We start from the raw sequence: 12357 nt of genomic DNA on the forward strand, positions 1-12357 counted from the left end.
TCTCCTGCCCTACCTTAGGATGGGTTTGTTCAGCTGTTTTGCTGTAGCCCTTTCAAATGTCTTACATGAGCGTCTCACTAACCCCTATCAATGTAGCCTCAAACATCTCTGTGTTAGGGAAGTACTGACCCCGTTTTATAGGTGATGAGAGGCGGCGGGAGGTGGGAGGAAGCAGAGCGCGAGTGATGTGGTCGAGGTAATGCAGCAAGTCAGTAGCAAACAGAACCCAGGTCTTCTGAATGCAAGTCCTGTGCCTGGAACGTGAAGGGGAGGTCTCACTCTGATCCTACCTGATGCTGCTGTAAAGTGGTTGTAATTCTGCTGACTTCACTGGAATTACAGCAGCACAGGTGAGCGCATCGTTCACCATGCAGTGATGAAGCAAGCCTGGGAAGATGACAAATTCAAGAGATTCCACGGTTCCAGAGCCCTCACTGAGAGCACCCTGTCAGCTACCACCCCCCTTTTGCAAGGCCAGGGAGCCAGCTTTGGGCATCCCAGCTGACTGCAGCTGGAGCAGTCTGGTGAAGAGAGAGAGGCAATCCCAGTGTTAGGCCGTTTAGGGTTTTTATGTCGTAACCAGCAGCATAAACTCTACCCGCAGAGCAACGGGCAGCCAATGTGGATCCCAAAGCACCAGTGTGTGTCACTCCCAGGGAGACTGCTATAGCCGCAGTCTCTGGATGGTTGGGTGGTGTAGCCCCACGTAGAGCGTGCTGCAGCCGTCTGATCTAGAGGCACCACAAGCTGGGGGAATAGGAGCAGTCTGAGCCTGAAAGGGAAGGCTGCATTCACCTAGCCAGCTACGGATGGTAAGTTGCTGTGTGGATCACTACTGTCCCACTGCTGTTAGACGAGCACAGCTCTATGTTCAGCCTGAGGTGGTGCTACCTAGGGGCAGATGAGCTCCCTCAGGCAAAAGGACTGATTTTTTCCCCCCCCCCCCTCCAGTTGCTTCCCCCAGCACAGCCCTCATCCCCTCAGTCTCATTTGGGCTGAGTTAGGTGGCTCAGTCTCATGCATGTCCCAGGATCAGCCCAGCACTGCCAGAGCTGCATTGCTTTGCCCAAGTTGGGCGAGCAAGAGACTTACAGGTGGGTGCCACCAGGGTGCTGAAGTCCCAGGACCCCTTACTAGTCCTCTCCTACCCATTAAACAGGAGAGGTGGGGTTAGCAGAACAGTGCCCTGCAGGACTCCATGCGTGAGAGCTCTCTAGGGGGAGGAGCAGGTATCCATGACTATCCTTTGAGACTCTCTGAGAGAACAGAGACCCCAAAGAGCAGCCCTGTGTCTGCTCCCATCAGGGTCCTATTCCAGACAGGCAGGGCCAGCCATAAGGGTGGGTGTTCAGCGTGCCAACTTCCAGAGGGCACCAAAGCCACAACCAGAAGATGCTAAGATGGAGGGAGTTGGTGTTTTGCTCCACCCCTTGTGCGGTCGGGCAGCACCAAAACGTTTTCTGCAATAGGGCAGTTTCTGCAGTAGGCAGGCTCTGTACAAGGACCTTGGGTGCCCTTGACAGCAGTCAATTCAGCCAGCGTGGAAGTAGTAATCTATGTCCTTTCCTTTCCCACCCCCCTTGTGTCTGCTTTGAAAAAAACGACTCAACCAAATTTGCTGTGTGAATAAACTCCCATCTCTGCGTTAGCCCAGTCACATCACGAGCTGTGAACTTGGGCTAAAGTTTTCCAAAGTGGTGAGCCATTTTGCATGTCGATCTTCTAGGTGTTCAGCTTGTGATGCCTTGAGAGGCCCTGGCTCTGTCTAAACAACAAGCACTTTCTGAAAAATCAGGCTTCTTTAAAGTGTCCAGGTTGGGCTTAAAATAACTGTTACAAACCTTTTCACTAGTCACCTTTGTTGATGACGTGAAATTTTCTTGCATGCGTAAGTTACAACTAATAAATTAGGAACATTGTGTGCTACAGGTTGTCTGGTCCAGTAACAGCATGAAGCAGCATAATTTTAGTTAGTTAAATGTCCACTTATCATGGGTGTGGCCAAGTTTCCTGCGGTCCCATAAAGTTTATTTACAGCCACCGGTCCTGTTCTGTGCTGCTACTTACATCTAATTTACCCCTAAATGTCCTTTAATAGTCCAGTAAGTAATAGAAGTGTTGGTAATGCTGCTAGACAATATTGACCCCCTATGGTCTGGCAAACTCTGGTTCAGCACTGCTCAGGTCCCAAGGGTGCTGAACTAGAGAGATTCAACCTATTGTACTGATTTAACTTTCCAGCACTACTCACTGGGCGTTGCCTCAGTACAATTTAAATCAGTGGTTCCCAACCTTTCTGAACCCATTCACAAACTTTTGGCAGATTGGCAATATTTGATTTGCATATTCATTATGCAATCATGAACATGCAAATAAAATGTTGCTGGTCTGCCAAAAGCCCCAATTCCAGCCCTAACCCCTAGAGCCCTCTACCCCTCTACTACTCCTCAACACCAGCCACTGATCCCAGAGTCCCTTGCACCCAATCCCCCCAGTGCCAGCCTCCAGCTCCGAACCCCCCTCAGTGCCAGCCCCCAGCTCAAATGCTTCCATGTGAGCCCCTACCACCAGACCCCCCTAGTGCCAGCCTCCTGTTTCCAGAGCCACATACTTCACTCAACACCCCCCAGAGCTCCCTCCAATGACAGCCCCAGTCCCCAATATTAGCCCTGCCCCAGAGCCCCCCAGTGCCAGCTCCCTGCCTCTGAGTCCCCTAGCACTAGCCCTGCCCCCTCCCCTTATCTAGCCCTGCGCTGCCTCTGCATCGCAGCTCTAGGGAACCATGTCCAGTGCCTCCCCTGCTGCTGTGGCTGTTGGGAGAGGCATGTCCTGCCCCACCTCTTAGCCAACCAACACCAGGCGGCGGGGGGGCAGGGGGTCGGTTCACTGTGTGGTGGCAGGGCCACACGGAGCCCTACACGCTACATGAGGAGACCCCGCCCCTCATGGCGACTCCATGTGGCCTTGCCACCGCACAGCCGAGGGGAGACTCCACCCTTGTGTGCTGGGCTCCATGTGGCCCTGCCGGGCACTGGTTGGCTGGAAGGCAGCGCAGGACACGCCTCTCCCAATAGCCACAGTGGAAGGGGAGGTGCTGGGCGGTATTCCCCAGAACTGGCCACAGAGCCACTGTGGCCAGCAGCCACCGGTCTGCGACCCGCCACTGATCCGTGGACTGGTGGTTGGGAACTGCTCTTTTAAATCATTCATTAGTTCTTTTCATGGATGCTAAATTTGGGGGTCTGTTTCAGGGAGTGAGCTCCTTGATGTTCTCTGTGAAGTGTGTAAACTCTACGCTTTCAGGAAATATTAAAAATACTAGGGCTATGTCTGCACTTGCCGAGTGTTTGCACTTTCAGCGATAAGGAGCTGATAAAAGAGAAGCGATGGCTTGTGTATTCACACATCTGTTTACGTATGCAGCTCTCTCCTTTTTGGTGATAGGCCTTGTGGGACGGGGTGAGGGAGAGTGATCGCGAGGCGTCCTGCGTCTCTGAACAGCCTCTTATCCCAGACACTGGTCAGCTCCAGTAGCTCAGCATTGCTGCAAGTAGGGGATTGTTTGCTTCTTGGAGCAGCCATTGTCACCTGGCCAGATAAGTGATGACCTGATACGAAACTAAGGGGGAAATTCAAAGTTCCCAGGGCTTTACAGGAGTAGGGGTTGACATCTGTTTACCTGGTGTCAGAGCAGCGGAGGTGCTGACTAACGTGGTCTCCTAGGTACTCTGGGACAGTGGTTTCCAACTTTTTTTATGCCAATGACTGGCAAAGCTGTTTTCAAACACTTGACGGACTGGCAACATTTTATCTGCATGTGCGTTATGCAAATAATGAATGTGAATATGCAAATAAAATGCTACCATCAGTCTACCCCCAATTCATTCCCTTGCTCCCCCAGTGTCTAACACCCTTTGACCCCCCCCCACACCTATGCTGCATGCTCTTTGACCCTTTAACCTCTGACCCCTACAGCCCATGCCAACACCCTCTCCCTCACCCATCCCCGCACTCCCCAAAGTGATGCTATCCCTGTTAGGGAGCGTGGCCATTACTGCCGTGTGGCCATTACTGCCGTGCTTCTCCTTGTGCCCCCTTCCTCCCCAAGTGTGTCTTGTGCCCCCATGGGTGGGGGGGGGGGGAGAGCACAGAGCCCTGCTGGCCATCATTACGGAGAGGAGGAAGGAGATAGGACCTCCTGCTCTGTAGCTTCCTGCTGCCAGCAAAAGCGGCCTCACAAGCCGGGGTGGGGGCAGAGCCCTGGGGAGGCGCCTCCTGCCCCACCATCTGCTGCTGCCGGCAAAAGTGGCCGCATGGGCAGAAGGAGCAGCCTTTGCTGGCGCGCATGCGTCTCCCTCCTTCCTCTCCATGCACCTCTTCCCAAGCGCGGGAGGCAGCGGGGAGGAGGAGGGAGGGAGGTGCTTCCTGCTCCACCTCCTCCTGCCACTGCCTGAGCCACCACAGTTGGGGGAGCGGAACAGCTGGCTTGATCTGTGGCAGCCCGGCAGCCAGCGGTTTGCGGCTCGGCGGTTGGGAACTGCTGGGATATCCTGCGGAGGCTAACAACTCTAAAACAGCAAGAATGTGTCTCTACTTTCACACCACCACAAAACCATCGCCGGTCAGAGCTGTATGCCCCTCATGGAGGAGGTCTCTTTGTGGGGCAACTTCTGAATTTCACCACGAAAAGTCATTGGCAAATGTAGATGCTCCCACCGTTTTTGCGCAAACAAGGGCCTTTCTGCTGTAAATGGCACGTGCTGACATGTCCTACTTTGCCACACGGTGAACTCCTGCAAAGTGCTCAGCAAATGGCCCATCTCCTTTTGACGGTACAACCTTGCTGGGCTCCCACTGGAAATGAATAATGTTCCTAGGCTAAAACAGTAGGTGTTGAATTTCCTGAAAGTTGTGGAAGCCTCTTCTCTGCCATGATCATTTCAATCGGCCAAATCGGTTTTTGGCAGCCAGCAAGTTCTAATGTGCAGTGAGGAATGCGGCCAAAGATGTAACAGACTGGCAGCTCTAAGAACCTTGGGATTATTTTGATATATTACATCACTGCACTTCCTTTCCAAAAGAGATGCTGTCTCTCTGGGTCTCCCTTCCCAATTTGCTGCTGTCACTCAAGAAGAACGTTTTTGTTTTTTTTTAAAGTTAATTATAAGGCGCAGTGGGGGGTTGGGTATTCAGAAAAGTTCTCTGTAGGATAGTGTGGCATAGTGGATAAGGTGCTAAACTCAGACTCCGGAGATCTGACCTGCTAGCTGTCCTTTGGCAAGTCATTTCTATTTGGGATTCTGTTTCCTTTCCTGCCTTTGGGCTATTTCGTCTATTTAGCTTGCAAGTTTTGGGAGACAGGCACCGTCTCTTACTATGTGTCTGTACAGCGCTGAGCATCTTATATAGGACCTCTCTGTGCTACTGTAATACAAATAAGGTGTAATAATAAGATATGAATGCTGCATTTAATGGAAAGGAAGAACCGCACAAAAGAACCTCCTGGAACTGCGTATGCCTGTCTGGAATGGAGCAGTGACATGGAGCTTGGCATTTCTAAGCTTTGGCAGCCAAGATAAGCTTATCAGTTTCTAAAGTCATTCGTATTTACCCAAGTAGTCCTGTGGCACTTTAGAGACTAACGATGACTTGAGCTCCATCCATACAAAAGCAGGCTCTATGAAACACCACAGGCTGCTTGAGGTTCATTCTGTTTTGTACTAGTCTTGGCACGACAGGTTTTTTTGGGGGGCGCTCTGACTTACTAAAAAAAATGCTGTCTGTTTATTCCCTAATGGGTATAAAAAGTGAGGGGGAGGTGATTCAAGCACCAAATGAAAAACCTCTGGGACTTGTGGGTGAGGAGGTAGGAAAACATGCCACTAAAGCAGAGGATGGGGAGGGTCCCAGTAAGATTTCCTCAATCCAGCATGGGTTTGTGAAGAACAAGTCATGCCAAACTAATCTGATAGCTTTCTTTGATAGGATAACGAGCCTTGTGGATAAGGGAGAAGCGGTGGATGTCATATACCTAGACTTTAGTAAGGCATTTGATACGGTCTCACATGATATTCTTATTGATAAACTAGGCAAATATAACTTAGATAGGGCCACGATAAGGTGGGTGCATAATTGGCTGGATAACCGTAGTCAGAGAGTTGTTGTTAACGGTTCTAAATCCTGCTGGAAAGGGATAACAAGTGGAGTTCCTCAAGGGTCTGTTTTGGGACCCGTACTGTTCAATATCTTCATCAATGATGTAGATATTGGGATAGAGAGTACGCTTATTAAGTTTGCAGATGATACCAAACTGGGTGGGGTTGCGACTTCTTTGGAGGATAGAGACATAATTCAAAATGACCTTAGCAAGTTAGAGAAATGGTCAGAGGTAAACAGGATGAGGTTTAATAAAGAGAAATGCAAAGTGCTCCACTTAGGAAGGAACAATCAGTTACATACATACAAGATGGGAAGCGACTGTCTAGGAAGGAGCATGGCGGAAAGGGATCTAGGGGTCATAGTGGACCACAAGTTGAATGAGTCAACAGTGTGATGCTGTTGCAAAAAAAGCAAATATGATTCTAGGTTGTATCAACAGGTGTGTTGTAAGCAAAACTCGTGAAGTCATTCTGCCACTCTACTCTGCGCTAGTTAGGCCTCAGCTGGAGTACTGTGTCCAGTTCTGGGCGCCACATTTCAAGAAAGATGTGGAGAAATTGGGAAGGGTACAGAGAAGAGCGACAAGAATGATTAAAGGTCTAGAGAACATGACCTATGAAGCCAGGCTTCATGAACTGGGCTTGTTTAGTTTGGAAAAAAGATGATTAAGGGGGGACATGATAGCGGTTTTCAAATATCTAAAAGAGTGTCACAAGGAGGAAGGAGAAAATTTGTTCCTCTTGGTTTCTGAGGACAGGACAAGGAGTAATGGGCTTAAAGTGCAGCAGGGGAGGTTTAGATTGGACATTAGGAAAAAATTCCTAACTGTCAGGGTGGTCAAATATTGGAATAAATTGCCAAGGGAGGTGGTGGAATCTCCCTCTCTGGAGATATTTAAGAACAGGTTGGATAGACATCTGTCAGGGATGGTGTAGACGGAGCTTGGTCCTGCCTTGAGGGCGGGGGGCTGGACTCGATGACCTCTTGAGGTCCCTTCCAGTCCTATTATTCTATGAATCCGAAAGGTGGTTCTTTCTCTTAACCTTCCTGAAGTCTATGGGAGCTGAGGCTTGCGGACAGATTTATATCAATGGCAGGATTTCCCTAAGGTAGGGATTTAGCTAATGCAACCACTGAAGAGAAAATTCAACTTGACCTCCTTACCACCAAGCCAGCTCATCAACTCCCATAGGAGTGATGAGGGAAAACTACCTCTGTGAGTGTTCCAGGGGAGATCATTTACATGCAAACACTCTCAGTCCAGCTGGAGATGGAAGTTTATCTTCCCACCCCACCCTCCAAAGGAAGGGGCACTAAAGAGGTCGCAGAATCCAAAACTCTGGCTTCTAGTGACGTCCTCTTCTCCCGCCCCTCCCCCCTTCAGCAAATCAGTCACATTCAACAGAGGCATGCTCTGGCAGTAGTTGTCCCTCAGTCCTTAGGTCATTGGTGAAAGCAATACGCTACGGGGGAATAATATATACAGCAGGTCCAGCCAGGTTCCAATCTTCCCCGGGTAAAGACACGCAAGGGATGGGGGGGATACAGATTTGTGGAAGCGGTTGAACTCTTCATTTGCACCTCACTCTGGGTGAAGGAGGGTGTCTAGGCTGCTGATTGTAAATCCATCCAGTTCAGAGTCTTTAAACTGAGCTGCAGAAGTGTGCGGCGCAGGGAGTGTCCTAAGGGTTAATGATTGGGTGGGAAGAGTTGATGGCCTGTGCAGAAATTTGCCAGGACACCTTTCATAGGCGAGAGGCTGCTGCGGTTCTGCACAGGAAGCAATTTTTATTATTGTGGGAGCATCTCAGGCCAATAGCCTTGAATGTGCTGAGAGCTAAATTGCTAGAAAACTAGGGCAAGTTCTGGAAGTCGATGAAAGCGCTCTCTCTGCCTGGAGGCTAATCCTATAGCCTCAAGAATCAGAGCTGCATTTGCTATGTACTGTTACAAGCTCTTAAATTGCCTTGTGCATCCAAATGGAGAAAAAACCGACTTACCCTGGTCATCTGGGCCATCTTCTCTTTGGGTCTCGAATCTGGAAAGTGTTGCCGGGGCGTTGCCTAAACAACGCACATTCCATTTCCATCTGGGACTCTTGCAAAGAATTGGTCTCCAGTCTCTTCGCTGCCGAGGTCAGCTGGAGAGGTCCTTGGATGTAAATCATTGGTGGAACGTGGAGACGTTGGCTGCCAGAGACAGAGAACTCTTCACTCTGGAATTTGCACTCCTTGTGGTTCTGACCATTTTTGTTCTTTCAGATGTAATACAATTGGTGTTGCCACTTCTGGTAATATTTGATACATTTCTTAAAGTGACAGCCCCTGGAGTCAGGTGACTTACAGAACATCTCAACCTTTTTTTTTTTTTTTTTTAAATTAAAAGTCTTTTAGTCCCCTCACATTTTCAGGTTCCTCTCTGCAACCGTAACCCAAAGGCTCAGCCACCAAAAGACAAATGAAAAGAAATCCTGCATTTATTGTTTTCCCCAATAAAACTCAGGATTTTGATGATGAGACTGATCCATTTTTGATTGGAGATGGCAGTATGAGGAGTGTAGTAACTGATTGCACTGGGAGTTGTGGTTTGGGGGGTATTTAGTCAGAGCCAGCCCAAGGTACGGGCTGACCGGGCTACCGCCCAGGGTGCCCCATTGTAGAGAGCACCACCTGGGGGCGGGGTCGCGCATGCTCCAGGCGCCTAGGGCGCACAAATGACTCGGGCCAGCCCTATATTTAGTTGAGATGTCAATATTCAGAAGTGCCTTCTTTCATTGTCTGTCAGGCGTCAGTAACATACAGTACACATGCCATAAGTGGCATGCGGGGCTGGCGGCTGCCCCATGTGCCACGTCTGGAGCCGGGTTGTGGTGAGGCTGTCCCTGCTGGGGCAGCCTCCCCACGGCCCCAGTTCCTGCTCTGCAGCAGCCACACGGCCTAGCACTGTGTAGCAGGATCGGCCAGGCCGGAGAAGACTCTCCCCCCCGTGGGATCACAGTTAACTGATTAACATTCTCTTTAACTGGTTAACTTTTTAACCAGATTTTACATCATTAGTCTTGACACAGTTGGAATGCTGAGACGTTGCTGCTCATTGGAAGAGGTAACTAAAATGCAGGGACAATTTCTGGGGATAGGGTCAAAAGTAGGGCTGGTCTAAAGTTCCGTGAAAACGTTTTTTCGATTAAATTGAATTTGACACGTCTTACAAAAAGTGAAGTCAGTGAGGGTAGTGAAATGATTCTCATGAGAGAACAACCCAGGATGTCCTGATGGTCTTTAAAGACTTGTTGGATGATCTCTTGAGGTGCTGAATCCCCTCTCCTTGACCTCAGTGTGAATCGAGTTCTCGCAGCACCTCAGGGAACACCAGTCAGTATGGCCGACTCACTAACAAAATAGAAACAATTATTCTAAAGAGTCTGCTGCTACTTTAGCTCTCAAAGGCCCCTATAGAGTTTGTGCTTATTATTGACAGGCTGTGGTGTTGGCATTAAAGAATCCCACCAGAACCAGCGTGTTGACCAATATGGTGAAATGGATCTCATGCAGATGTTACTCATTAACAACTGGGGGAAAGTTAGGGAGTTGCTTTGTAACAAGATGAAGTCCATGGAGCTGAGATGCTAATAAATGTTTTGTGTAATATAAGTCCTAAAAGAGATGCTCTAGCTCAAACCAAGTTATGGCCTTGAAAGAATAACTGGGTGAAATTATATGGCCTGTGCGTTATGCAGAAGGTCCAACTAGATCAGTGTTTCTCAACCAGTGGTACGAGTACCCGTAGGGGTACTCAAGAGAAGTCTGGAGGGTACATCAACACAGCTGAAGTTTGGAGAGAACTGAATTTTTGTTTAAAGTTTGACAGCACTTTATTATTTTTGTACTTTTTACACCCAAAAATTTCATCGCCCACTCGGCAACGATTAAGTTGTTTAAACAAGTGTGTTGCAATGGTAGAAAATAATTGTGTGTCTGAAAACTGTAGGTTCTGGGGATACTCGTAACTTTTTTAAAGGGGTACATTATAAAAAAAAAGGTTGAGAAACACTGGACTAGATGATCACAATGGACCCTTTGTGTCTTAAACTCAATCAGCCTATGAATGCAAACTGGTTTTTTCTCTTGCTATTTATGCTCTGATTTAAAAAGTAAGTCTTTTTTTTTATGATGTACTATGACTTTTTTGTCTTTGTATTTAGTTGTAACGTTGGGGTGGGGAGTTATACACAGTGTAATTGTTTTTCTGTGGATTCTAATACCGATTCTTGGCCGTGAGCCATTAGCGCAAACTAACGGTTTTCTCTGGGACTGACCTAATTTTACAAATGTTGCATCATTTGGTAATATATGTTGCTTGTATGAGACAGCTGGTGCTCCCCTTCCTCTCGGGAGTAGAGGAATTGACCGTGAATTCACCAGCCGTGTAAGTGAGGGAAACGGGTTCATTTGCAGAACTGGCTCTCTTTCAAGGGAGTCTGGTATTTCTGATGCATCCAGCAGTAGGCTTGCTGTGTGCTGGCTACATCCACAGGGAAAGTTGCAATTAAAACTTGTATCCACCTGCTTATGTCGAGGGTCACTTGAACTGGCAAGAACTTTTAATTCATGTCTCTGTGTGATCCTAGACACTAACTCTTGGACAGGTCGTCTCTGTGCCATCCCTGCCTTCACTCCTCCAGCCTCCCAAAAAACCTCCCTCCAAACAATGTTCACATTCCTGCTATCAGTGCGATTCTCATGGCTAGAATTAAAGCTGAATGGGGATTTCTGTTACAAATCCTTCTGCTAGGTTGAAACAGTTCAGTTAGGGGGAAAGGTTTGATTTTTTTGTTTGGCTTTTTTGTTAAAGTAGCATCCAGATTTAAGCGCTGGAGCAAAAATAGGAATTTTGTCTCTTGAAATCTGGCTGGCAATGTGGTAAACTGCCTATAGAATTGAACAGTTGTTCCGTCTGTGGGAGGGGAACAAAACATTTCTGAAGCCAGACACAAATGAAATGTTATCTTTGCAGTCCCAGAAACATCCTGGTTTTTGCAAGGATGGGTGGGGGGGGGGGGCTGAGAGAGTGTCTGGTAGTAGGACAATATGGGTCTTTGTCCCCCTCTAGGGGCAGGCCCATATAAGAGGATAACATATGTACTGCACTTGCCAGCTACATGAATTAGCCACTATCACTTGTGCTACAGCTAAGGGTGCTAAAATGTGTTTATTTTGGTAAACGTGTAGCTGCTGAAATGTTCAGAGGTTACACATTTACATGCCGGGGGAGGCTCTAGGGGAGTCAGTGCTTGCAGGGAGCCAGCTTATCCTGTGCATAATGGCTCCTACCTCCCTTCCACGCCCCCCCCCCCCCAGGTGCTTCCTCTGATAGATGGGGGGCGGGGGAGGGGGGGAAGAGGTGGGAGGACTGTGTGTAACCCTGAAGGTTAACTGATGAGCCCAGGATCATCGGTTAACTGTTTGCATGTTTACACTATCACATCCCTAATAGAAACTTGCGCTTTGAATGCGGGAGGTCTTGGGTTCAAATCCTTGCTGGCAGCTAAAGCAGGATCGATTACATGGGGACTAGCTAAATGTGTGTTTTAACTGGGCGCACCAAGATGAGTCAACAAAACTTAATGGTGCTACAGCGTGAATTGCTTTTGTAAGTCTGAGCCACAGCCTAACGGTAATGGAACATGGGTGGTTGTGTTACAAACACTGCTGTAACTATTCCCCAGAGCATACAGGTATATGCTCGTACTCTAGCCTTGTTGCTTTAAGCGACTGACTGGTGTCAGGGGATCTAGTGTGTTGCAAATGCTGTAAAAACAGGTTGTTCTTCTAGCAGTGTTCCAATGCACATGCAGGTGCACATGCCTCTCCTGTCCTTGATCGGAGATTTTCAGTTGTCTGTCTGGCCTACATATGCATCCTGTGCCGCCTCCTACCATATAATTTCCTATAACCAAACGCTATCCAGACTGTTGGTTCACGTTGCCTTGAGAATAAAGAGTGAACTTTCACTTGTGTGGAGAGCATTTTGCAGGTCTCAAAAGAGAAAACAAATATGGAAGCTTGTTTGAGGAAACATAGCGTGGGAGCTTGTTTCTGAGCTTGTAAACAGCTTCATTGTCCTGCCTCGCACACTTCCTTGCTATGCTGTGTCACCAATGTAAGTTTGATCTCTTCCAAGTGACTCGTACAAAAATAC

General features: G+C 48.3%; 1 protein-coding gene across 3 annotated transcripts in view; it reads left to right on the forward strand.

The window, feature by feature from the left end:
• Positions 1-12357, forward strand: part of DAAM1 (dishevelled associated activator of morphogenesis 1) — a 196751-nt gene that overhangs the window by 114815 nt on the left and 69579 nt on the right. The gene's annotated exons all lie outside the window — the stretch shown is intronic.

The sequence above is a fragment of the Pelodiscus sinensis genome, chromosome 4, assembly GCF_049634645.1.
Source record: "Pelodiscus sinensis isolate JC-2024 chromosome 4, ASM4963464v1, whole genome shotgun sequence".
In the NCBI taxonomy this organism is placed as follows: domain Eukaryota; kingdom Metazoa; phylum Chordata; order Testudines; family Trionychidae; genus Pelodiscus; species Pelodiscus sinensis.